The sequence below is a fragment of the Vidua chalybeata genome, chromosome 10 (assembly GCF_026979565.1).
Source record: "Vidua chalybeata isolate OUT-0048 chromosome 10, bVidCha1 merged haplotype, whole genome shotgun sequence".
NCBI classification, from domain to species: Eukaryota; Metazoa; Chordata; class Aves; order Passeriformes; family Viduidae; genus Vidua; species Vidua chalybeata.
This window is the reverse complement of record NC_071539.1, coordinates 17,503,025-17,522,323: the sequence shown is the minus strand read 5'-3', so window position 1 is coordinate 17,522,323 and position 19,299 is coordinate 17,503,025. Positions and strand designations below refer to the sequence as shown.

The following is a 19,299-nucleotide window of genomic DNA, read 5'->3' as shown; positions in this document are numbered from 1 at the left end:
ATGTGCCATCTCCATCTGTAACAGTACATGTTTATTTAGTTTAACAATTACTGTTATTGTATAACAGTACAATGTTTATTTATTCAGAATCTCAGAAGAAAGCAAGTCTGTCCTGAGAAGGGGCTTTTCTGCACCCATCTCAAATACCAGGTGCACGCAGGGTAATCCAGACAAACCTGGTGAGTCTTACTAGGGTGGCCTAAAAAGCAAAAGGGCTCTGTGCCAGTGCTGCTTGAATGAAGAAACACTCTTAAACCAGTGCTGCTTAAATGAAGAAACACTCTTAAAACTGTGCTGGGGTACAGTGTGGAATGCTCAAACATGGACTTAGGACTGGGTTTGAATGTTTTTATGGTCTATTTGATGATTAAATTGTATTGTCAGATTCTCAGGATACCACTGTCTTTGGAGCCCACAGGGATGAATGTTTTTCTGCAGGTTTGAGACACCATTTGATGATTTGATTCCTCTTGGCTGCCTTTGACACTCAGCTCCACTGTTCCGTTTCACTGGCCTAGAAAATGACAGGCAGCTTTTGAGCAAGAAAGTTCAGGAGCAGAAACAAATTCTATTTTTAATCCTTCCCCTGATTTTCCGTGGGTGACACAGTTTCTCATGGCATGGCAGTTCCAGGGTGTGGCAGTGTTGCCGAGTGTGCCTTGCAGCTTGTTTTACAGATTTAACCCGTTTACATGCTTTCCCCTAATTAGAAATTTCAGGTTTGTGGGGTTATCCTACTATTAATACCTGAATGACACTCTGATTTATCACAGTGGGTTGGTAACAGAGCTGTAGGATGAGAAAATACAAGCTAGGAATTTAAAGAAGCACTTTAAGCATTAACAAAGCTGAGCCTGTGTCAAGTGGTGATAAATTTTCCACTATACCCTCGATCACCTTATTATTAATGTCATTAATCTCTCTGTTGAAAAGTGGCTCTGGGCATGCCCATATGACCAAGTGTTCTACTAAATAATTAATCACTGGAGCATGTTGCCAGAGTTTGCTGCTTTCCAATTTAATCTTAGCAATTTACTCATTTGTTTCTTTATTTGGAAACAAAAAAAAACTTCACAGATAAAAATGAGTCAAATGTACTGATATATACATGAGGACTAATTAGCATTGAAACATCATGTTGTTTGGTCTAGAAATGTTTTTCCATCTTTTAAAGCAACACCCCAAAATTAACAGCTGTGAGAATGAACACTTCAGGAACATAGGCTGTTTTTGCTGTCAGAACCTGCATCCCAGCTGGCTCTCCCTGCCCCTTCAGTAGTAGCTCAGCCCTCTCTATGCTTAAAAGGGCATTCAAAATGCCACACTAACAGGATATCTTTCGATATAAATTATTACAACATCAGTTTGAGTGTTTAATTAAAAATTACCATGGATATGAATCTCTTTGTTGAACAGGCTATTGTTTGTAACTAAAGCAAAATAAGTTCTAAGCAAATTGTTTAAAAATGTTATCTTTAGGTACAATTAATTTAATTTAGACTAACACTGCATTAAGTTGTAGTATTCAATTATTTAATGAGTCATGAAGACAGTTTTGTAATTTTAGGGTCATTCATTTTTCACAGTTTTGAAGGCATACACTGAAATATATTCTGTTGAGACCATGAGCTTTGTCCCACTCAAGCCCTTCTTTAATGGTTTCTGTTATTTCACATAAGAAGTCAGTTTGGTTTTAGTTTAAACATTTATACTGTCCTATACTCCTTGATTTTGTGTCCCTCCAAGGATTTTTAGTTAAAAGCTCCCACATCTATTATATCTGTGACACTGTTGGGTTTTCCCCCTCTAGCTTCTTCCCAAGAATAGGTGGGCAGCAGCCTGTTCATGAAAGATTAACGCAAACCTTCCACACATATTTACCCATTCATAGACTCTCCTCTTTCAGTGTGGCTCGTGGTTTTGTTTTTATTAATTCCCCCTGGATATTAGCTAGAATTGGCCAAATATAACATTGGCTTGCTGTTCTCTTTCCTGATGAGTCTGTTGGCTGTACTTCCAAATCAGTATTTTCATAAGATCACTTGCAATCTTCCCTGCTATTTACCACTTGCTATTCATTCTCTGTTGTTGAACAAAACATATGGCAATGTTTTTTTTTCCCTTGACTGCATGCCTGAAACTTTTTAAAAGGGAACGTTAAGAATAGTTAATGAGCTTGTCCTTCTGGAAATCAAAAAGAACCAAGCCAAACAAGAGTCTGTGAATACATGAATGTGGTTAGGAACAGCCATGCATGTTTTCCCAGATACTCCTTCCCTGCCTGAATGCTCTAGGGTGATACAACTACTTCTTTCCTGCCTTTAATTGTGCTGTTGTGCCTTTTTAATGAAAATATAAACAAGCTACTATTTCAATTTCCTATCATTATGCACAACTTGTGTGGTAAAGGCCAGTGTCCCCCACAGTCACTAGTGTAGTGCCTTGTGCAGGTTACATTTCCAATTATAAACATATGTTATTCCCTCATTTTATTGGTGACTCTTGTGTGTACTATCTATCCCCACATTCTTTGGTTTCCCCATGGGATACTCAGCACAGACTTATGCAAGAAAAGTGCTAAGGTAACACATGACACCAGTATCTTCCAGAGCCCTGCCCTGTAAAATCTACATTTAAGCAAAAGGTGTGGTAATATCTCTGATACCATGAAAAGCTTTACTTCTGCTGTATGTAAACATCAGGAATCTATGAAAAACCTTGTGAAAATACTGTATACATGTAGGAATCTTTAAATCAGCATGTTGTTGTTCGTGTATATATATATAATTTCTTAGGCCTTAGGTGTTGGTAATGTTGAAGTTGCTTTATCATTGTAGGCTGCAGCTGTTGTTTCTCTTCTGATGCTGAGCTGAATTAGGAGCCATCAAGTCTTCATTTACCCTGAGAACTGTTAGGAATACAGCCAATAGTCTATTTGGAATAAATATAGCCAGTTACACAGTTAGTGTTTGGATTTCAAATGACTTTTCAATTTGAAAATTTGAAAACTTAAATTGATGCACCCTGTAATAAAGGTGAGGCTGAAGTTCAAAGTTTACAACAAATCTCTATTTGAAGCTAAAGTTTCTTTGACATCTCCTTCTCATAAAACTTGACAGTATTCAGATCTAGCAGTTTAATAAGGATAATATTTAATTTCAAGTTACAGATTCCAAGCATTTCTCAAAGTGAGGCTTTTGACAAGGTGTTTTATGGCTCAGTCGCTGGTGATAACCCAGAAATAAATAAGACCAGAGGGTTCAACATGAGACCTGATGCTGAGCAGACGAGCTCTGTGTTGTCCAGTGCTTTATCTCCCATTTTCCTTTACATCAAATCACTTTTGTAGTTTTATCCTGAACCTTCCTTGCCTTGAAAGAAATGGTGTAAGATGGGTGTAACACAAATCTAGGACTTCTCCCTGTGCTAATGTCCACAACATATTTATTAACTTTTCTCTGTCGCTACCAACATTAGTAAATCTTTTGGCAGACAATGTCTGAATTCCCTTCTGTTGCACAAATGTCTGCTTTTTTCATCTTTGAAAACTGAGTTTCTTCTCCTTCCGTGTCTGCTTACCCTTTTTCACTTTTTTTTCCAGTGAGTGTGCAACTGTTTTAAGTATGTCTCCACATTCCTACCCATAATTCAGGTAGCATCCCTTTTGCTCAAGCAGCTCATGACCTTTATAGTTCAGATAAATCCTGTGGATACTGTTTTCCTGCTTTTCAGAACAGTCAGCAGCCATCTCCTGTGTTCCAGTTCTAAACACTTGGAGTGTTTTTTCCAGTAACTGAAGTGACTGACTTAGTTGGTCTTTGGACTACAAGTGTATACCCTGTTAATCTGCTTGTAGCAAGAGTGAACACATTCGCTGCCACTCCAGTAACTCTGCAGATGACTGGAGATGCAAACAGTGTTTCTGCCGCTGCAACATGGTGTCTGTGAGGGGAAGGAGGAACGGGACCCAGCCATGGGCGGTGGCAGCTCCACAGTTCATAAATGGCTCGAAGTGATCACCGCTGATGGTCAGCAGGCACGGCAGTGTCCCGGCTCGAAGTGATCACCGCTGATGGTCAGCAGGCACGGCAGTGTCCCGGCTCGAAGTGATCACCGCTGATGGTCAGCAGGCACGGCAATCCTGCTCTCCCTGTGCCGTGTGCTGTGCCCTCACACGCCTGAGCTGCTGTGCCAGGGGCTTGACCTGCACCAACTGAGCCAAACAAACTCACCCTTGTGACAATGGTGGCTGTCACCACCGCAGAGGCCACCCCAGCACCCGCAGTAACTAAAGCTTTCCCTTGGGCTTTTGTTTTTATTTCGCTTCTCTTTGGCAGGTGCTCATTTGTTTTGTTTCAGTATTGTATTACACCGGTTAAATTAAAACCTTTAATTCTGAAGGAACATTTGCAGGGCCTGCATGAGTCAATATTGAGGAGAGATCCTCAGGAACTGTTAAGGAGGAACCCAGCCTTGAGCAGCACCGACCGAAACCTTTCCAGGTGACGCCAGCTCTGGTCGGGAGGGATGTGCCACGAGCGATCTCTGTCAGCGCTGCCAGCAGAGATGCAGGCCAGGAACCCCCTCCTGTAGACCCTCAGAGCCGGCAAAGCCCGAACGGCGGCCTCAGGCTCTGCCGCGGCCCCGGCTCTTACAGCGACTCGCGCCGGGCGGCTCCGGGGCACGCTCATCCCTCTGCCGGGTCACTCGCTGACCGGGACGCACGGCAAAAGCATTCTCTAACGCGCCCCGGCGGCACACGGAGCATCGCGCGGTTCCGGGGCCGCGGGAACGCGCGTGGGCCGGGGCGGTGAGTGGCAGGCCCGGGGCCCCGAGGAGGCTCCGTGAGGGAGGCCCCGGCCCGGCCCCGGCCGCTCACCGCCAGGCGCGGAGGCGCCGGGGCCGCGGCGCGGAACGACGCGCTGCTGACGCGGCCCCGCCCCTCGCCAGCGATTGGTCCCGGGCACAGGCCCCCGCCCCCCTGCGCCGGTGACCTGTAGTAACCCCGTTCCGCAGGAGCCCGGCCCCGCGCGCCACCCGGCGCGGGCCAACCAGGAGGCGCCGTGGCGCATACGGAATGAGCGCGCGCGGCGGCGGCGGCGGGCGGCCCGGCCGCGGGTGAGCGCGGGCGCGCACTCGGGCGGTGCGCGGAGCGGGCGGTGCCGCCGCGGCGTCCCCGGGCCGGGGCCGGTGAGTGCGGGGCCGCGGGCCGGGGAGGGCCGCGGGGCCCCGTGCCGCCAGGAGCGCGTCCGCCCGACCGTGCGGAGCTGCGGGGCCCCGCCGGGCGTCCCGCCGCCTCCGCGGGGGCGAGTGCGGCGGCCATCCGGGCCGCGGGGGTGCTGAAGCGGTGCGGCGGGGCTGCCGCGGGCCCGGCTGCCGGCGGGGCCGGCGGCTGCGCACCGGCGCCGCCCCCGCGGGAGCGGCGCTCCGGATAATTAGCGAGATAATAATCGGTAACAGGCGCGTTTTTTCTCTCTGCTCTGCTTTGTGTTTGGGCTCCGGCGTTCGCGGGGAGCGCGAGCGTGAGGCAGGTGCCCGGTGCCGCGGGGGTGGCGACACGCCGTGTGCCGTGTCCCCGCCGTGTGCCGTGTCCCCGCCGTGTGCCCTGTCCCCGCCGTGTGCCGTGTCCCCGCCGTGTGCCGTGTCCCCGCCGCGTGCCCTGTCCCCGCCGCGGGCTCCGGGACCGACCGCGGCTCGTGGTCGGTGAGCGCGGGTGATGCGAAGCCAGCGTGGCCGCAGGAGGAGCGGGCCGGGGTTTCCAGTCTCGTTTCAGGATTGCCGATCTCTTTTCCAGGGGGTTGATGCGGGATTTAATGCTGAGGTGCGTTCCCTTCCAGGACTCGCCCGGGAAGGACAGCACAGGAACCCCTTTCACTCTGTAGGGAGTGCAGCAAGCCTTAAAATACTGATACAGATAATTCCATAAATAGCATGAAGTTCGGTGTTTGGGACTTATACAGAATCCCTGGGAAATGGGAAAACAATAAACTCCAGAAAAATTAGGGCAGTAACAGAATAAAAATACTTGTAAAGTAGTTTATGACCACTCCATTTTTTTTTTACCTTACTGAACAAACAAGCCCTCCCCCCCAAACATTTAATTATTATGTACAGTAGCTGTACATGTACGTAATATTACTTATTGGAAAAGACTACTGCATTTTGTTTAGGGGTATCAGATTCTATAGTTTAGCGCTTTTTTTTGGCCTGTGAAGTGGGTTTGATAACACCAGATGTGAAATTCTTGTATTTACATAGCCTCAGTTTTAAAGTGTTGTTATCAGTACAGAATTAATGGAAAAGAGTAATACCAATGATAAAAGATTTTGGTTACTTTAAAAAGTCCTTTAAGGGTAAGGGCAGTCATTTTTACTCAAAATACAAAATTTGAGTTCACGTGAAATTTGTTCCGTTTCTTTTTTTGTTTTGTTTTGTTACTGTTTTAAGCATCATCTAAAGAAAAACATAAAATGAAACCAAAAGCCTTAATGTGTTTTTGACTGGTTACATTCTGCTCTTGATACAGTCTTTCTCCAGAGTGGATTGTCATCTTATTGTGCAAAAATTCACTGTGGCTTATGACTTTCATTTCCTGGGGCTAAAAAAACAGAAGCATGAAATAATAGATGTGTTATCAGGTCTTAACTGTATCCTAAAAGGAAGGTAATCATCTGCGTGCATTCATAAGACTTTATATTCATTACTATCTGCAGCACTTCTCATACTATTTGCTCTATGTGCTTTGAAAAGTTAAGGAAAGACATTTTTAAGGTTGGTAATTCCTCCCTGACCTGTAGATTTATGTCTCAGGAATGGCTGAAACTAAGCATTTTGACTTACAGACCTGTTTTTCTTTGTAGTTGTTCAGCATTTGTTATTATTGGTCCATAGAAACGGGAGGTATGTTCAGGTTTAACATTTGTTTGTTCAGTGTTGATGGCTAGCTGACAAACTTGAGTCAGTCTCAGGGAGCTGCTGCTCTGTGTGGTGAAAATTTTTGAAACTTGTAATGAAGTCAGTCTGTGGTATGGATCTGGTCCCTCTTGACTGGTCAGGAAAGCAGGCTGCTTGCTCATGGATACAGAATCCCTCAGAGGGGTGCAGACTTACTGACTTAATTCTACAGTAGTCTGTTTGACGTGCAGTAAGCTGGCACTTGGTTCTGAATGTTTGTGCTGTCTTCAAATGTCCTATTCCACTCAAGTAAGGATGCAGGTAATAAATTCCAGCCTCAGTTTTGTTCTTTTTATTTCACAGAAGTGGGATGTTTTGAGAGAGCTCTGGCTTACAGCTGTGGGCAAGGGGTAGACTCTCCATACCTGTGTACCTGAGTGCTGTGGGGCTTTGACAAAAGCACTGTTAATGGCCTAAAAAGAGGTGTGAGGACTGTGGTGTGTACAGTCTGGTTCCACTTTTCAGAAGGGTTTGTAGGTGGTTGCCATCTCCCCTGCTCCATCTCTTTTGCTTGGAGAATCCTGAGTATGTAAGAACACTGAGTAGGGCTTGTTGAGCTGAATATGCTGGTGTAACTTCTCACTTATGACGCTTCCAAAACCATAATGCCTCTAAGAAATAACTTCTCAAATCACAAGATGTGGTTTAGCCAGAAACCTCAGAAAATCAGAGTGGTATTTTTGGAAAACTGTTAATCTCTGAAGAACTAGGGGTGTTGTCTTCATATTTGACTTACAGCATGGTGTGCTTTTGCGGAACTGGTGAGCATTTAAGCCACTGATTTCCCCAGCCCCCATTCAGTGCTGATTGTAGGGCTTTTATTCTTCCTTTCTGTAGACCAGTGAATGGTTTGAGCCATTGAGTCATACTAAAGACCCAATTTTTTTTGAATGGATTGTCAAGACTTCTGGAACAAACATCGGACATGGCTCAGGACAAAATTCAAAAGAACTATGGATAAAGGGTTCTTGTTAAAGGAGATCCAGCTATGGATTAAATTTCCAGAAAGTAGCAAGAAGAACTGAGTCCTGAATTGTTTAGCCGTCTACATTTTCTTTTAAAATACTTGTTTCCGTGGGAGAGTAACTAAACCTGTCCTGACAGCCAACTGCTACTTACTGCCATGGTGGCAAAACCAAAAAATAATGCAGTCTGATGCTGCAGTGTTACTGGACCTTAAAAACCAGGCTCAGGTGGCCTGAATTCCACTGAAGCCCTTTTTCCCAGTCAATGGAGAATTCTAGGTAGTTCTGAAAAGCAATTCAGAGAATTTACATAAGACACTGAGTGGGGAGCTGCCTGAAAGCCAGCTAATAAGAAATAGGAGGCAGAAGGATTTATGTGGAATTTAGGCCATCTGAATATGGCCCTAAGAGGCGACTTAGTACTACTAAGTAAGGTGTATTAACACTAAGAGGACTTGGCTTCAATTTCTATCCGTTTCATCTGCTGCCGATTACTAAGCAAATTTACCATTTAAGCAGCTCCTTAAGGGTGGGGGCTTCCTGGCTCTCTCCCTGTCAGGAGTGACCCCTGCACCAGCACAGCCTGTTCTGGGGGCAGCCCAGCTAAGAAGGCTCTGAGGGTCATGGTGGCCATCAAGCTGAACACAGGGCAGCCCGAGGAGCAGAGCCCATAGGTCAAGTGAGATTATCCCATTCCATTTGGCACTTGTAAGACCACATCCAGCATCCAGTTGTGCTCCCCTCCTTGGCACAAAGGAAATGTCGATAAACTGGAGTGAGTTCAGTGGAGAGCTGCCAAGATTGGCTGGAGTTGTGAGCTTTTGATTTGTGAGGAGAAGTAGAGGAGCTGTGCCTGTTGTTGAATCTGGAGAAGAAAAGGTTTGGGGGGCCTTTCCAGCACCTGTGTGAAGGTTTTCAAGAGAGTGAAGCCAAGTTCTTCACAGTGGTGCATGGTAAGAAGACAAGAGACAGCAGGTGTGAATTGAAGTCACAGAGGTCTGTGTTTATAAGGCATTTTTCACCCTGAGGTGTGTCAAGTGATGGGTCTTGGTAGCCCAGACTCCTTCTGTGTAAGTTTTCAAAATCCAGCTGGATAAAACCCTGAGAATACAGGTGTGATTTCACAGCTGACTCTGCTTTGAGCTTGAGGTTGTACCAGAATCCCCCTGATTTATCCCATGGCTCTATCTAGCATTTGCCAACAGAGCAGTTGCAGTGGAAGGTTGTGAGCCAGCTTATTTAGGGCTGCATGTGGTCTGGCAGTGCAGGTTTACGTGTCAGACTTGGAGCAGTATAGCAAGCACTCAAGCCAGTCCTAGGCAGCTCTCAAATGGAAGGACTTTATTTGTTTAATTATGCAGTTAGAGTTTGAAGAACCTGCTCTTCATCCTGAGGGCCTGGTCTACATCAGGATTTGCCATGTAGTAAAGCCTGAGGGGCTCTCAAAGGATTCAGTACTCAGCTGCAAGTTTGGGATCTAATGAATCTGAAATGTGTACAAGGCCATATCCTAAGCACACCTCCTGAACGGCTAGTCCAAAATATGGGGTGGGGGGTGGGGAGTGCAACTCTGAAGGAATTTCAGATCTTATTCTCTATTACCTTCTGAATCAATTAGAGGAAAGTTGTTCACAATTCAAAATGGTTTGAATCAACTTGATTCAAAACTTGCAAGAGTCTTTTACTGATCCTTGGGAAGGAATCCTCACCCACGCGTCCTCTCGTTCTTTAAGTGAGCCTGCAGCTCATGGGAAGTCAAGGTGCTGACTTAAGGTGTCTGTAATCCCGGAGGAGGAGGTGGCAATTTGTCACCACCTGTGCGTTGGGACATCAACTTTCCGTCAGTGTTCGTGAGCCTTGTTAATTACAAAAATGTGCTAGTTAATTACAATATCTGAAATGGGACAAGTTGGCTTCTCAGTCCAATGAGTTTCCTGAAAAGCAGGGAAGATAAGATTATTGAAGTTACTGGCTTGTGGATTTTCACTGTTGATAGTGAAAATAGCAAGAACAAAGTGCAAACCTCCTCCCATTGCACTATAAAACTGAAAATCAAGTGCTTTGCTTTTTAGAGCTGCATAAATATCCTTACCTTGAAATGCTTGTATCTGTTAGATGAAACCAGTATGAGACCTGGAAGGGGAAAAGAGATATTGAAATTAGAAGTGACTTACTGAAGCTGAAGCAGCAGAGTGGCACTTAGGACAGTACTGCCATGTTCAGTCCCCATCTATTTGCTGTGTTACATTCCTGTGTGTAGAGCGTTCTCTCCTGAGATAACTTCATATGGGTACTGTGCCCTGAAAACTGTGTAAAAATGCTTTTTCTGCATCTTTAGAGGCAAGACTTCTGCCTTTGCCTTACTGCTCTCTAGGACAGGGTATGGAACATCCCTCATTTTGTTCAGGGTGGCTGCTCAGACACGTGAGAAGTCTTGGCCATCCTCAGGAAGGTTTTGCATGGGTGCTGTGCTTCTTGAGCAATTAGTGCAGTGTCATACATCAATGTGCCTGGTGATGTAAGGTCTGTTGGATCAGACATACAATAAAATTTCTACCAACCAAAGTTTTGAGACAGTATGAGAAGATAGTCTGTGAAACTTGAGTGTGGTCTGCAGTAGTTTCACCAAACCATTAATAAAATCAATGTTTATGAGCTCATTCTGTGAGAACCCATGCAAAACTGGAAAGTGGAGCATCTGCGGTTAACTTAGGATTTAGATGAGTTGGTAATTTGTGTTTGGTAAAGAGGTATCTGTTACTGGTTTTGACTATATGGGTACGGAGAAAGGCAGAAGAGAACAGCAGAAGCAGGAGGTGATGGCTTGCAGGAGGATTTAAGTGGTTGTCTAGAGAAACATCTGCCTTTTTGTGTCTGCAGATTCTGTCAGGGTTTTTGTTTGTGAGTGCTGAAGGGAGGTAAAGGCAGCAGGCAGGAGACAGCTGTTCCAGGAGTGCTCAGGCAGGGAGCTTAGTGATCTTTGTGGCAAACTGGGTTTGGTCTGTTCCAGCACTAAGTCCACAAATGACTTGTAAAGCCCTGGTAACAGAACTTTCCAGGCATTTACAGCTGCAGTTAAATTGTCCTGATGAAGTATTGCTGCTCTCTATCATTCTAGAGAAATGCTTTTCCTAATGGTAACTTTGAGATGCACAGAAAAACATTTTCCAATTCTGCAGTGCTGAAAACTGTGTAGTTTTTTTTTTTTTTTCACCTTTCTTGAGGGGGAAGATGCTTATGGAGATTCTTACCTGCTTTTCTTACAACCTGCACAGAAGGCTTAACCTGGTAACATCCAGTGCTTTCAAGAACAAGGTACAAATCCACTTTCCAGCAGGGCTATGTGCTCATGTGTGGATGTCCAGGCCACCAAGCCAAGGTTGTTAGTGGGTGTGGGAAGGTGGGGTGAGGGTTTTTGATCAGGAAAGCTAGGTAAAACAGACACTCAAAAAGTTTAAATCTATAATTTAGTAATAAAATCAGTTATAGTTAAGAAAAAAATAGTCTTCTGCCCAAATCCTGTGTTACACAGTCACAAATGCAGTTGGGCCAAGTCCAGCTTGTGAAAAGACCGACTCATCTGCTATCCTGACTTGTTTTTTTGTGCATCTGTAAATGTGTATATATCTAAGGTAACAGATTCTAAGAGTACGGTAGTTGAAACTGCATATATTTTAATTACATCATGAGCTTAATATTTCATGATTCTTTGGGGTATTTTTTTTTTTAAAGCAAGATGTATTTCGCTTGTTTGAAATGCTAGCAGCTCATGAAATGTGAAATATTTATATTCTTCTTCTAGAAATATTTAATAGTCTGTTCAGGATGTCCAACTTGTCAGATTGTATTAATCTAATGCTGACATCTGTATGAGACAGGCAAAATAATTTTTCCTGAGAATATTCACAAAATTGCTACAAATGGCGTTGCTATTCTGGCACCTTTCTTTTTAAAAAAAGGTCAATGTTCTTGAAACTTAGCAGTGAAGGCTCTACCCAGCCACGTACCTCAATTTTGGTCATGTTTACATAATCAGAGTCTAAGGGTGTGTTTGATTTCCCTGAAGAGAAAAACAGGATTCTCTTCTACCCAAACCTCCCTCTACCTACGCAATATTTGTGTACTGATTCTGAGCCACTGACCTGAGTGATCTCCTGGGAGGGTGTAGTTCCTTCCTCACCTTCATCCCATTCCGAACATATCTGTGGGCGCTGGATATTGTCCTCTGATGGTCACCACCTGTGTTTGGAAGTTTTATTTTTAAGGGTGACACATAAGGACTTGGAGCTGAGCGCAACACTTGTGTAATGCTTCTTCTCAGAGAATAAAATGGCTTCTAATTTAATGAGACCTTGTTCCGTGTTTGCTTCGAGTTATGCAATTGTTGAGCATGTTCATGACTGATCCTGCCTTCCTTTGCTTACAAAAGGAAGAGTGATAAAAAGAGAGAAAAGGATATTTGTTCCAGTGTGATGGAGAGAGGTTGTCCTGATATTCTGTTATTTCTAAAGCTAGAAAATAGAATGATGACTCAAATAATCAGGGTAGGCTTCTTTATGTCATGTTTAAATAAATTATAGTGCTGGATTTTGAACAAAAGAGTAATTTTTCCCCAAGCAGTATAGATATAAAATCTAGATCAAGTAGCTCTTTAGGAAAACAGTGAATTTGAAGTATTTTCTTTTTCCTTGGCTGTTTCTTTCTTTTGTAATACCATATCCCCCACTGTCCCCAGAACTTTAGAGCAGCCAAGAGAAATAAAAACCATACAAAGCAGTTTACAGAGAAACAGCCCTACCTGTCTTTCTGTAGCTCAGCCTTTTGTGACTTCCCATCGGTCACCCCACAACTTGTTGAATGCAAAATGTGCTGTCTGCCCATAAATAGATGGAGGAGTGAGGCCGAAGCATTAACAGCCAAAATCATCTTTTCTGGTAGTCTTCCCCAGATTTCATCAAGTGCTTGATTGGTCAATGGTTTGGCCATGGTTTCCAGGCTTTCCAGTTCCTTTTGGCAATTCGGTGTTTATGGTGCTATGCTTGTATCCATAGGAAATACTTGTTGAAGTCCCATTTCTGCTGATTGTATGTGCAGCATTTCTGGTGTTTTATAAATTGGTTTGGTTTAGTTTTTTGAAATCTGAAGTTAAAAAGTGAAGTAATTTTTTAGCATTAGGTCCTAAAAAATACTAGGAGGGAGGCAGTTTCTGGCCATTGCAGGACAATAGTTGCATTTGGACAGATACTCCAAATCTTAAGCATAGTACTTCTGTTAAACCGGCTTAAGAGTCAGGCTTAATCATCTGTAAACCTGGGTGGTTAGGATGTGGGGTTTCACAGACACCACTGTGAGCAATCTAAGAAACAGATGACTCTGGTTTTGAGAATGGTTTTATAACCTGTGGCAGAGGTAAAGTTACCAAAAGTGAAAATTACATATTCCCAGAACTTAGGGCAAATTTCATTTCTCTCTTTGGTTTTGTGCTCAGGAAAAGTTCCACTGGTTATTTTTTTGCATTTATATTGCTGCTGGAGTGAAACACTGCTTTTGAGATGTCTTGCTTAGTCCTTACAGAGAGATTCAGTCTGCAAACTCTGAATTCCCAATGAATCTTGTGTGAGTATTGGTTTGAGGCAAGACTTACTAGGGCTGTGATTTTTATAAATTGCATTCCTGTTGTTTTTCTGCTGTGTGGCTTGAGGGGATCTCCTCATTGTATAGAGAGTGAATGTTGGATAACACGATCTGAGCCATGCACATGGGTTGGGAGCAGCAGTCTTTTCTTAATAAGGCAGTGATCCTTTCTGAAGGATTTGTGACTTCCATTGCAGGCCAGAGGAGAGGGGTTGTTCCTATTCTGGAGTTTGAGGCACTACAGTGGAAAGCATGAGGTGTAAGAAAAGTAGATATTCTTGTGGGATCTACTTAATTCCATTTATTTTGGCAGTAAATCACTGTAGATGACTGGACAAAATGATGATGTTTAAAAAAGATAACCAACCAAACCAAATCTAGCAAAACCCCAAATAACTGGAACCTGAGAATGTATTTATCCTTCAAAAGAGAAAGTGTATTAAAAATGTCACCAGCTTAGCCTTTCAAATTAAATGGTGAAACATCCCACTTTATCATTTTGATAGCTAACATCATGCTGTGGATATCCTTCTTGCTTTGAAATGTGTTGTAAAATTCCTCTTATAAGTATTGTTCATCTGGTTGATATTGTTCTCATGAGAAATTTGTCTAAAGACTTATAATTTTCACACCTTTTCTTGTGAAGTCTGTATCTTCATTTTATTCTCTCAGATTTGTTTTGTTACCTGAGTATTCATCTGCTTCTTGTTTTTCAGGAGCTTCTGGTGTAAGGTTATCAGGTCCCTCAAGATTTGAACCAAACTGTGCAGTTGTTTTGATGTTAATTAGTAGCTATAGGTAGGCAGTTATGATTAAGCAATTGCATTGTGAAACCTGTAGAGACTTGTAGGCTTGGCTAATCTTCTGTTTTGGGGGAAGGGGAACACAATCCCAAGATGAAAGGGCTGTCTGGAGAAGAGCCTCTGGGAGTGAAGTCAGCAGGACAGAGCAGTAACTGGGGAAAGGTGATTCTGGCAGGGGGGTTCATGGCCAGCACCCATTGACCCCCTACTCAAAGCAGACCCTGACTGCAGTGCAGAGAAGGGCTCTGCATGTGGACTAATTAGCAAGGAGTAGTGAGAAGGGTGACTAATGAACAGGGGTTTGACTACTAGTCAGTGAGAAGGCTGTGTATTTGTAACCAGGGAACACTGATGCCCTTGGTAAAATGTATAGCTAGTGTAAAATTTTGCTGACTTTGTGGGGTTACACCTAGATCCCTACTTTGTGAAAACTAGAATAAAGAAATCAAATATCTCATCTTAGTGTGTGAATTGATACTGCACACCAGGGAATGAGCCAGCATCAGGGCCAACAGTTATCCCTAACAAAATCCCATCAAACAGAGAAGAAACATTAAAGAAAGAAGGCAAAGACAACGTAAATATACAGGCTTACCAGATTTTGGACCTGGCCAAAATTAATTGAAAAATGCATATAGGATAATGGGTTATAATTTTTTTACTGTGTCATTACATGAACTAAATTCATCTAAAAGTAAATAAGAACAATTTTATGCATGTATAGCTTCTGCTGGAGAAAAAAATCCCAAAGCACCTTTACAGTTAAAATATGTGAGATTGTTTTGTTAATTTTTTTTTGTTGTTGTTCTGATCTAATGAATACATGACTAGGATACAGTACAAACCACATTGAATGTATGGCAGTAGACCATCTATTTTTGTTCTGTTTTCTAAGAAACAAACAAGCCATAACTGTTCATGCCTTAGCATTTCAGATTTCCCAGAAATTGGAAAGCTGATCTTAGGCTGTGTTTTGTAGTAGAAAACAGCACATGAAGCAGTTCTGGTGAGTCCCTTGGATTGGGATGGGGAGCAGTCTGCCTCCCAGTGGAAGCACTTAGGGCAATTGACTTAAACGAGTGGAAAATGACTGTAGGAATTTGGAGTGATAAGCTCGGGGTGTTACACAACTTCTTCAGCAGGCAAAGGTTACTGGTGAAGCTTCTGGCTTATTTTTATGCAGACTTTTTTCATACGTGGTGTTGATGTTCTTGTTTATGTACTCTTCCATGTTTAATTTGTGTCTGTGGTTTGAAAATCTAGCAGTATGCTGGGGAAGTTGGTGGTTTCATCTCTCTCTAGCAGTGAATTGGCAGATATTAAAGTTCTTCTGATGCCTTCTCCACTAGCAGGGTACTCTACCCATTAGTTTCTTTTTATATCGGTCACAAACATGAAAACATTTAATTTAGTTTGGCACTAAATGCATTTTTTAAGTGCTCTAATAATTGCTTGTGAAAATGAATGGAAGCAGTGTATTGACAGTATCTGGTAAAGTGCCTGAAAAGAGTTAAGACACTTGTTTGCCATGAAGTGGCATGTATGTAGTGGGAGGGGAAGGAGATGAAAGATGGAGCAGCACTGGATTGTGTTCTGGCATAGCTATTACTTTGTTACATGATTTTAAGGATGTGTTTTTAGCACGGTTCTTTTTGGGAAGTGCTTTCAGTTTTGCTGACAAAGTTGTCACATTAGAGCTGTGTTTTATTGTTCTTATTAATAAAGGTGTATTTGTCAATCCACTAAATATCTAAACTGTCTTGCATAAGTTAAACCCCCCCCTTATTTAAAGAAAATAAGTTTTAAAATGTTTTAAATAGAAAAAAAATCTAAGATGCAGTATTACAATGAGGTGTGCATTTTTAGTTGATTTTATTGGAAGGGTGTTCATGTTGTGGGTCAAGGTAGCTTTAGGAGTGTTTAATTATTGTTCCTGGAGCTTGTTAGTGTTGAACTCGCTTTGATTTAGTTTTATTTTTCACCTGGAACAAAGGTTTAAACTTAAGTTTGTAGCCCGTGCAGTCAGACTGTGCATTGGATTCCGGTAACTTTTTTGTGGGGGAAATAAATCTGTTTGTCTGCTTTGTGATGTCACTTCAGCTTTCAGTTTCTTATAAATGTCACTCTGTTTCATGAGGAAGCAGAGGAGGGATGTACGAACCTGGGCCCTTGCTATCCTGCAGTGTGCAGTGATATTTCAGACAGTGGGGCTTGAGTGTACCTAAAAGATGTTGATGTCAAATAGAAGTTTTTAATACCCACTTACCATTACCTTTTTAGAATAACTGGATATACTAAGGCTCTATTTTAGAGAAAGCACAGTTCTGTGCCCTTGAGAAATGTCAGTTCCTTCTATCTAGTTTAGTTCTGTGCTACTGTGTTTGTCTTCCTATTGTCTGCCAACACAAGGTGTGATTTTTTCCAGTTGATGTAAATAAACCTACTAAGAGGAAAAGGAATCTTTTCTAGATAATAAAACTTTTTCCTTTGTATCAAAATTTAGTTAATACCATAGAGAGTGTCTTTCTAGCGTAGAAGGACTTCTTTGATTCATGTAATTCCTACTTTTGTAGTATTTTGGTATTTAACAAGGGCAATAATAATTTATTTATCCTAATAATATGCCTTCTGGCTGCCTTCTAAGGAAATGGGAGGATCATTTTACAAACGTAGCATTGACATGTGAAGGACATGTATTAAACTCCTTTATATTTATAGGATGTGTATTAACCTATACCCAAAGTTTAAAGGTATTTAAGCTTGTAGCACTTGAAACCCCCAAGGCTGAGCTCCTACAAAAGTAAGTAGTGAGATCATTCGTAGGAGAGCAGCAGGTTAATCCCTGTCCGCAGCTCTGCCCTGATCCCGCAGTGTGCTGTGACCCCCGTGTCACAGGGTGTCCTGCTGTCCCTGTGCTGAGCCCGCTTCTTCCACAGCCCAGTGGGCTTTCATTTGCAGCTCCAGTGCCAGGCTCCTTCCCTCTCCTCCTCCGGTTTTGCCTTGTCAGTCACTCCTGTCATGGTTAGGTTAGTCAGTTTGCAATAGCAGAAGGATAACATCTTTTGTAGTGCTAATTTTCTGTTGATTTAGGTGGTTGCAGCGACTCATGGTAGGCTCAAATGATATCGAAGTTGATACAAAGGAAAATCCACCATCCCACCCTGAGAAGGAGAGGGTTTAAACTGGATCAACAAGCTAATCTGACTCCTTCCTAGCCACACAGGCGCTCGTGTGTTGGTACAATGGAGGGCAAGAGTGGAATTACCTTTTGGAGATGAGCAGTCTGTTTTTATTAGCAGCCCAGCGTTAAATCTGCCTGAGCCGAACTGAAATCAGAGCCTCAGGCTGTGCAGTTCATGCACAACCTTTGCTGCCCCAGCGGTCTGTTAAACTCCTACCTGGAAAGTGGTTTGTTCCAGGTCATGATGCCTCTTCCCTGCCGGTCTGTGTGCCCTGCTGTGCTTTTCAGAGCCACGCTCCTGCAGAGCAGTGCCTGAGCTTCCCTCGGGACTGGAGCTGAGTTGTAGATTTGCTTAAGCTGAAGCGTTGAGTGGGTCGAGTTGTGGAAGCAGGAATGGGAGTGCTGCGTTGGCTCTGGCCATCTGCCAGGGTTGTGTTCCCTGGCAGAGTGAGGGGAAGCATTTAAAGAGCATTAGGATTCACCTAGGGTTGTGCTAGAGGTGGGTCACAGCTGGAAGCTACAGATGATCTGAATAAGGTAGCTCAGAATTAACCTACGTGTCCTGTCAGAGTGTGTTTATTCTCTCAATGCCCTGAAGATCTGCTTCCTTTTGAGAGCAGAGATGTTATCAATAACAAGTGTGGTCTCCCACCATCCCTCTTTCTGTGTGAGACCACAGCAGTTCACAGAATGTGGAGCAGCAGGGAGGGCAAGGTCCAGGGAGAGACAGGTTGTCTCCTGTTCAGGACTGGGACTGAGATGTCAGGGACTGGAGTTGATGTGGGAGTTAGTTTCATTCTGGTGTGCTGGCTTGAGAGTGTTTCAGAAGAACCTGTGGCTGAGTGTGCACCCGTGTTACACCCATGCAATCCTCTTCTAGATCTTTCTGTAGCAGAGGCTGTTCAATGCCTGTGACAAGCCCAGCGTGGTCATGTGGGGCTGTTGAGGGAGGTCCTGCTGGGGTGGTTCCTGGGGGTCAGTGTGCTGAGCAGTGCTTTTCCTCCCTGCTGAAAATGTCCTTTGGGACAGAGCCATGGACCTGTTCCCAGCTTGACTGCAGAGAGGCACTCCTGTTTGTGACAGGGTTTGGGTCTGCCTGGAGAAGGGTTTTGGGGATGTTTGGGAGGCTCATGGAAGGTCTCCCTTGTGCTAGAAGTGATGCTGAGACTCAGGCAGCAGTCTGGAAAAGGGTGACTTGGGGGAGGCTGGAAAATCAGCAAGCAGGGGACAAGGACAGTGTGTGCACTTGTGTGGAAACCACGGGGCCTGCCGGGATGGCCTGGAGGGTGCTGGGCCCTGGAGAGCACACAGCTCCCACAAGCAGTGCCAGGGCAGCAGCAGTGCTCAGGGAGTGCAGGAGCCGGTGGGAGGAGAGGCTTGTGGGAAGCAGTGAAGGGCGAGTTGGGGAGGTGAGGTGTGTCCTTGTGCCCACTCTGCTGTTTCTTCCAATTTGGGAGGATGTGCTGAGCAGCAGCCCTCTCCAGGGACCCGAAGCATCCATTTCCAGCATTCATTAGGGCTTGCTGGGATTTCTAGCCTCTCTGTTTCAAGAAATATGTGAAAACACTTGTGCTGTACCTGTGAAGAACATCTGTTTTCAAATATAGCTGTCCCTTAAATCCATATTGCAAAAGAGACCTTCCCCTTGGATAGGTACATGGTTGGGATTCTCCTCTGCACCGTTCACTGCCTCAGGCCCTCCTTGCTTCACAGTCTATGGAGCTGGCTTGTGAAGCATTGCCTGTCGTGTCTGTGCACATTT

General features: G+C 43.9%; 1 protein-coding gene across 4 annotated transcripts in view; it reads left to right on the top strand.

The window, feature by feature from the left end:
* The first annotated feature begins 5,112 nt into the window (after positions 1-5,112).
* ACSL3 (acyl-CoA synthetase long chain family member 3) overlaps positions 5,113-19,299 on the top strand; it is a 50,552-nt gene continuing 36,365 nt past the window's right edge. Inside the window, exon 1 of one of the 4 annotated variants that reach the window (XM_053951984.1) lies at positions 5,113-5,190. The gene's annotated coding sequence lies outside the window, so the exon portion shown is untranslated. Of the gene's footprint in view, positions 5,191-5,387; positions 5,454-19,299 lie in introns of those variants that run through there. The other 3 variants (XR_008432643.1, XM_053951985.1, XM_053951983.1) reach the window with 3 other exon arrangements.